Below are 6,115 nucleotides of genomic sequence, written 5' to 3' on the forward strand. Positions count from 1 at the left end.
TTGGGCAGGGGTATGTGCCACTGCATCGCGAAAAATGCGAATTGGTGGGATGGGTCTGGATCCATCCTACGCTTCGGCCATTGGCGGCTCCCTCAGGTAACAGAACCATCCAGAATTGGTGCCCCTGGTCCAAGCTGAGCAGCGCAGACTCCAACACCGCGCGGAAGATGTCTTTGTTTAAGACTGCCTCACGGCTACTGTTTAATGATGTTGAAGTGAAATATTCTTTCATCAAAAGGCAAAGAAGAGCAGTTTGTTATGTGGACAGGTGAAAAGCCTTGAAAGCCTGTTGAGACGCTTCCCTCGGTAAACACTACATGGTACCAAAATGACAATGCTAAGTGTAAAATTATCAGTGAAGAAGGAAATCAGCACGAAGGAGACAGAAAAACAAGTAACTTTAATGGAGTCCTATGTGACTAGCCTGGACGGACCCGCCTGGATACTTTGCCACCACTGGCTGCTGCTACATCAGCATCGGGAGGTCATGCCTTGCGGTTTCCCGGGGTCTCTGGACGGCCGTTGACTGGATATTCATTGCGCTGCCTGTGATGGCGTCTTACCAGTACCGTTATGTGGTGTGTGACGTGTTCCGTAACGCAGGGCACTGCAGAGCAAATGCACTATAATGCTAAATGCCTCTACGTAATCTGGGCGATGTGGGTCGATATTTCGGTTATGCCGGTTTAGTAAACCTCTAGGGGGATATAACTTCATATGAAGCAGCTTGAGCGTGATGGCTTGAGCCCTGCATAGATAAACATAAAATAACAACCACGCGTAACATCAAGCTACGACATGATACCACCGTCAAATGCTGTATGAAAAAACACTGCAACAGAAGCCTTTGTGATGTGATCTAATGTCTCTGGTATTGTTTGAGGGTCACATAACCTAGTAACTCTACATGTTTTCCTAACTCCACATTCTGTTGTATGGGTAAAGACGATATGTGAATATAGCTACATTCTTTTCCACGAGCTTTGTTATCATCCCGTTACACTACGTTCAGCGCAAATCGCGCCTATGATGTTCGAAAAGCTTCGAGGCTGTAGTAGATCGTTTTGTTAAGATTACGCCCACTTCGCGAACATTTCAGATTATTTGGAAACCTATGTCGCCGCTAGCGATAACGCTAGAACATTCAATGACAAGTGTATAAATGCCGACGCGCTTCGACGCTTGTCAGTTCATCATCGGACGACGCTTCATTCGCCGCTATCAGCGCAAAACTTTCTGTTTACCGGGCACAGGGTCATCCAAATTAACAGTTTATTAGTTGACCCACCTTATGATTCACTCGTCGATGTCACGACTTCGTTACATCTGGTGGAGGTGCTGCTTTCATGTACTGAACGCCTCCTTCAAGCCGTGAACCCTGCCCAAGCTGCCGAGAATACCCGGATGCCAGCCACAAGAGGCGAGTTACCCGTAGGTAACAAGGCCTGGCACCAGAGTATGGGCTTTTACCTGACAAGATGCCGAAGACCAAGTTTTTCCCGGCGACCACGGCGACCATGGCGACAATGACAGCACCTGTGCCATCTGCATGGCTCCTGCTCCGGCAACTCAAGGAGCCGCCAACTTTCCGTGGTTCAGCACTCGAAGAACCGGATAGCTAGCTTGAGAGGTTTGACTGAGTCGCCGTCTTCAACACCTAGACTGAGGGCGACAAGCTTCGGCACGTCCATTTCGCTTTAGAAGACGCTGCTCGGACATCGTTCCACAATCAAGAGGGAAACCTGACAACGTGGGACATTTTTCGAGTCACGTTCATTGCCAGTTTTTTTAGTGCCGTCCGCAAAGAGGCGGCTAAAGCCCTCATTCAAACAGACATGCAGCTGCTAAAGAAGAACGAGGCGTTCTTCACGGAAGAGATGACCAAACTCTTCTGTCACGCCGACCCTGAAATGCCCTTGGACAAGAAAGCCAGCCTTCTCCCTCATGCGAGGAGTTAAGCAGGAGCTTTTTGCAGGACTGATGTGGAACCCTCTGAACAGCGTTCAAGAAGTTGTTTCAGAAGTGACGACTATCGAGAATACCCTTGAAATGCGCACACGTCATTTCAACCGACGTTCGATGCCAGTCTGTGCAGAGATCCGACCAATCTGCTCCGACAACCTATGTGAAACCATTAGACCCGTAGTGCGTGAAGAACTTCACCGAATGTTCCCGTCGGGCTAGCTTCAAGTTTCGTCAATCGTAGGCGTCATCAGAGCGGAAATTAAGCAATCGCTGGGCATACCTGAGTCAGCACAGCGCAGCCCCAAGGCACGAGCTACGCTGCTGCTCTAACGTCCACGTTAACAGGCCGCACCGTCGCATTTTGTCGCCATACACCACCACCCCCACCACCGACGACATACCACCCACCTGCCTCCCAGCGCTACGCACCGAGGAGGACCGACGTTTGGCGCGCTCCTTACAACCAACCACTCTGTTACCACTGCGGAGAAGCTTGCCACACATACCGACGCTGCCAGTACCACCGAATGGACCTACGCGGCTTTGCCATCAACGCACCGCCCCCGCAGCGCAGCGAGCGACCACGCGACATCGCTGACTACCTGACGACCACAGAACGGGCACCTTGACGTTCCTCCCGTTTGCCATCACCCGGACCTTACAGGCCCCCTCACTGACGACAGCAGTACAGCAGCCCGAACAGGGGCCGTTCCGTGAGCCCATATTCGGAAAACTAAGGGCAGCCACCGATGGAAGTGCGGTTGCTGATCGATGAAGCACCGAGGACCCTTCGCCACCGCTGACGACGACGACAGGACTAAACAATAACACACCGAAAGCCGGTCAGAACCCTGAGGTAGAAACTTCCCGACCAGAAGGAGACCTGACGACGTCACGTGGAAGCAGAGGAGCAAACCAACGTAGCCGTGACCTGACGCTGCGACCAAACCGCAACGCACAACGACGAACAAGCGACCTCGACGTATAACTTGACGGCCACAACATCATCGCCCTACTCATCAGCATTCACTACATGGATATGCTGTGATTTTTTTACTGTATGGCACCATAACTTTCACTGTGACTTCATATACTCGTCCCCTACAAGGCGGCGACTTCAACGTACAGATTATGGACCTTAGGACCTATATCTGTCATCGAATCTTTGTCAATTTATGTCACTCATTTATATTATATGGGGTAACGCTCGAAGAAGGTACGGTTACTCTCTCCTCTAGGCATCCATTCCCGCGGTGTTTACAGCCCCATTGCGCATACGTAGCCCCTCCCTATCTCTCACCTGGCGACGCCGGTGCAGGCAGCGTTGGTTAGCCTACCGGGTAACGTATGGTGATCGGAGAGAAAAAGATCTCACAGTATACTAATATGAATTATAATTATGATGGAACAACATAACGTACGTAGAAGCACAAACTTTTCCTAAAAGTCGGTGACTTCAACGTACAGATTATGGACCTTAGGATCTATATCTGTCGTCGACTCTTTGTCAATTTATGTCGCTCATTTATATTATATTTAGTAACGCTAGAAGAAGGTACAGTTACTCTCCCCTCTAGGCATCCATCGCCGCGGTGTTTACACCCCTATTGCGCATACGTAGCCCCTCCCTATCTCTCACCTCGCAACGCTGGTGCAGGCAGCGTTGGCTTGCCTACCGGGTAACACATGGTAATCTGAGACAAAAAAGATTTCACAGTATATTAATATGAATTATAATTATGATGGAACAACGGAAAAAACGTAGAAGCACAAACTTTTACTACAAGTCGGCGACTTTAACGTACAGAATATGGAAATTAGGACCTAGATCTGTTGTCGACTATTTGTCGATTTATGTCACTCATTTATAATATATGGGGCAACGCTCGGAAAAGGTACGGTTACTCATCCATAAGCTGCCAAGAGCTTCACTACTCGTGATGATTCATTTCGTAGACCTTAGTGGTTTTTATTTACAAGGAGAAGCCAAATTTTTTTGCTAATGACCCCAAGAAGTTTGGGTGTTTTTCACTCTACACTTATCTTCTGCTGTCCGTGCTGTTTAGGAATGGAAGTTCACAAGGAGGCATGATAGGTGTTTTGTAGTTTATTTCGTCAGAATGGTTCGTAGAGAAGAGAGAAATATCAGGAGGTCTGGTCATGTCATAGTGGAGATAAAATGTTAGAGGAAAACAATTTTTGGCAATATTGCGATGGGATACGCAAAATACCGCTTGATTAGAGCATGCATAATGTTTTATTAATACGCTATTTACCAGTAAAATTTTATTGCGGTGTTCACGACGTTTGCTCTTTGTAAAGAGTATCAAGTTTTTATGAGCTTCTGAGGAAATAGCGATTCTTGTATTCCACAAAGAAACATCACCTGAGCTGCTTGCACATACCGTTTAAGCATCTCTGAAATGGAAAATATAAATAGAATTTTCAATCTATAATTTTTATACCAGTCACGAAGATAATAAATTGTAGATACCCTCCCAAAAAGTCATGACCTGGAGATGTTTTCGCTTTTGTTAATGAGAGACAGTGCAGACCGCGACTAAGTCGTAATACTGTCACGTGGTGATGACATTGACAAAAGCAGCAGTCGGCCTGTTGAAGATTAAACTTTATTATGTTGGGTTTCACTAATATTTCTAGGCTGTAGTTTTATCATTCCTTCAGTTTCTGTTCTAGCCTGGCAGACTTATACCAAATGTTCACCTATGACAAGCTAGGCAAGTCAATTAGGCTAATGTTATTATGTTGCATTACCTTCATATCAGTGTTTTAACAGCAAAGCTGCAGGAGCATGGCATAAAATGCTAATAGCTATGTGGAAATAACATCCCAAAACCACCATTTGATTATGAGGGAGCCCGTAGTGGAAGACTCCGGAAATATCGACCACCTGGGGTTCTTTGACGTGCACCCAAATCTGAGCACATGGACCTAATAATGGTATAAAATATGATGATGCAGAAAGCATCATCATCAATAACGACTTGCGCTCAAAATTTCGGCAGATCCCACTTTGGCTGCCACGGCATAGCCTGCAATGACGCTCATAACGAGTGTAGATAAAGAAATAAAAATATAGAAAGAAACCAATAGAGGCACGGACAGAAACATATCCTGAAAAAGATAAAAAAGTTTTCCGGAAAAACAATTATTCTCGAGGTGCCTGCAGCTTTGGTACTCTGATGCGCAAAAGAGCATTCAAACCACTCGACTAGTCACGAACCTCCTTTTTGAAATGATATTGCATTGAGTGCATACGCAAAAAATAACGTGCAAAGTATCATGCAGTTACAGTTTAAACGTACAAGCACTGTTCACAAAGAAGCTTGAAGGTTAACTTAAAATCCTATATTTCAGGAATAGTTCTTTACACCGTGCTGCACAGTAAAAGTGGTCACTGTGAAAGTACATATACTAAATGTGGAACGATAAGGAGAAGATTAGCATGGGCCCCACGCAAGAATGACACGCAGATTGGTGAATCGACAGTCGATGTATGCTAGCGAAACATAACTTAGTCTTGTATAGCGTAGTGTATCAAGGCGATCAGAAAGGGTAGTGAGCGTGAGATGTGCGGGTGAAGAGGAAGTAAATAAGTGAAACACAGGCCAAAACATATGAGAAAAAAAGAAATAGAGAGAAAGAAATGTAGAAACAAAAAGATGGAGAGACAGAGCAGGGAAACGAAAGGAAGAGGAAGCAAGTGTCACGTCATTTAGCGGCCAGATTGAGGAACTAACTAATCAGATAAATTACCGCGCCACCTGCCCAAGCCGTTCAACCACAGTAGCTGATCGGTGTCACCGACAGACACCGTGCGCAACTTCCACTTTGTAGAGCATAGCCTGGCTGCACCTAATTCTGTCCAGAGTCATGGGGCGTTTGAAGAAGGTGCCTACTCCCGTGGAGGAAGCCGTGAATCTTGAAGCGAGATGCGTTGGTCAACGGGGAGTATGAGCAGCGACGGGCCTGTGATTCAATGTACCGTGTTTTCGTGATTAAACTGGCCGCAAACTTTGTAAGGAGCTCTTGCATGCCTTTTGCATGATCCTAAAAAATAGGTTTTCCTGATACTGAGCGTAAACATGACAGACTTACTTAGCAATATTACCTGGCATGATTATAGTAA

At 46.3% G+C, this 6,115-nt stretch overlaps 1 non-coding gene across 1 annotated transcript; it reads left to right on the plus strand.

Moving 5' to 3' along the window:
* Nucleotides 1-5,376: 5,376 nt before the first annotated feature.
* On the plus strand, nt 5,377-5,483 carry LOC142766132 (U6 spliceosomal RNA). The gene has a single exon (XR_012884421.1). It is a non-coding gene; the product is annotated as a U6 spliceosomal RNA (small nuclear RNA).
* The last annotated feature ends 632 nt before the right edge of the window (nt 5,484-6,115 follow it).

This window comes from Rhipicephalus microplus, chromosome 6 (genome assembly GCF_043290135.1).
Source record: "Rhipicephalus microplus isolate Deutch F79 chromosome 6, USDA_Rmic, whole genome shotgun sequence".
In the NCBI taxonomy this organism is placed as follows: domain Eukaryota; kingdom Metazoa; phylum Arthropoda; class Arachnida; order Ixodida; family Ixodidae; genus Rhipicephalus; species Rhipicephalus microplus.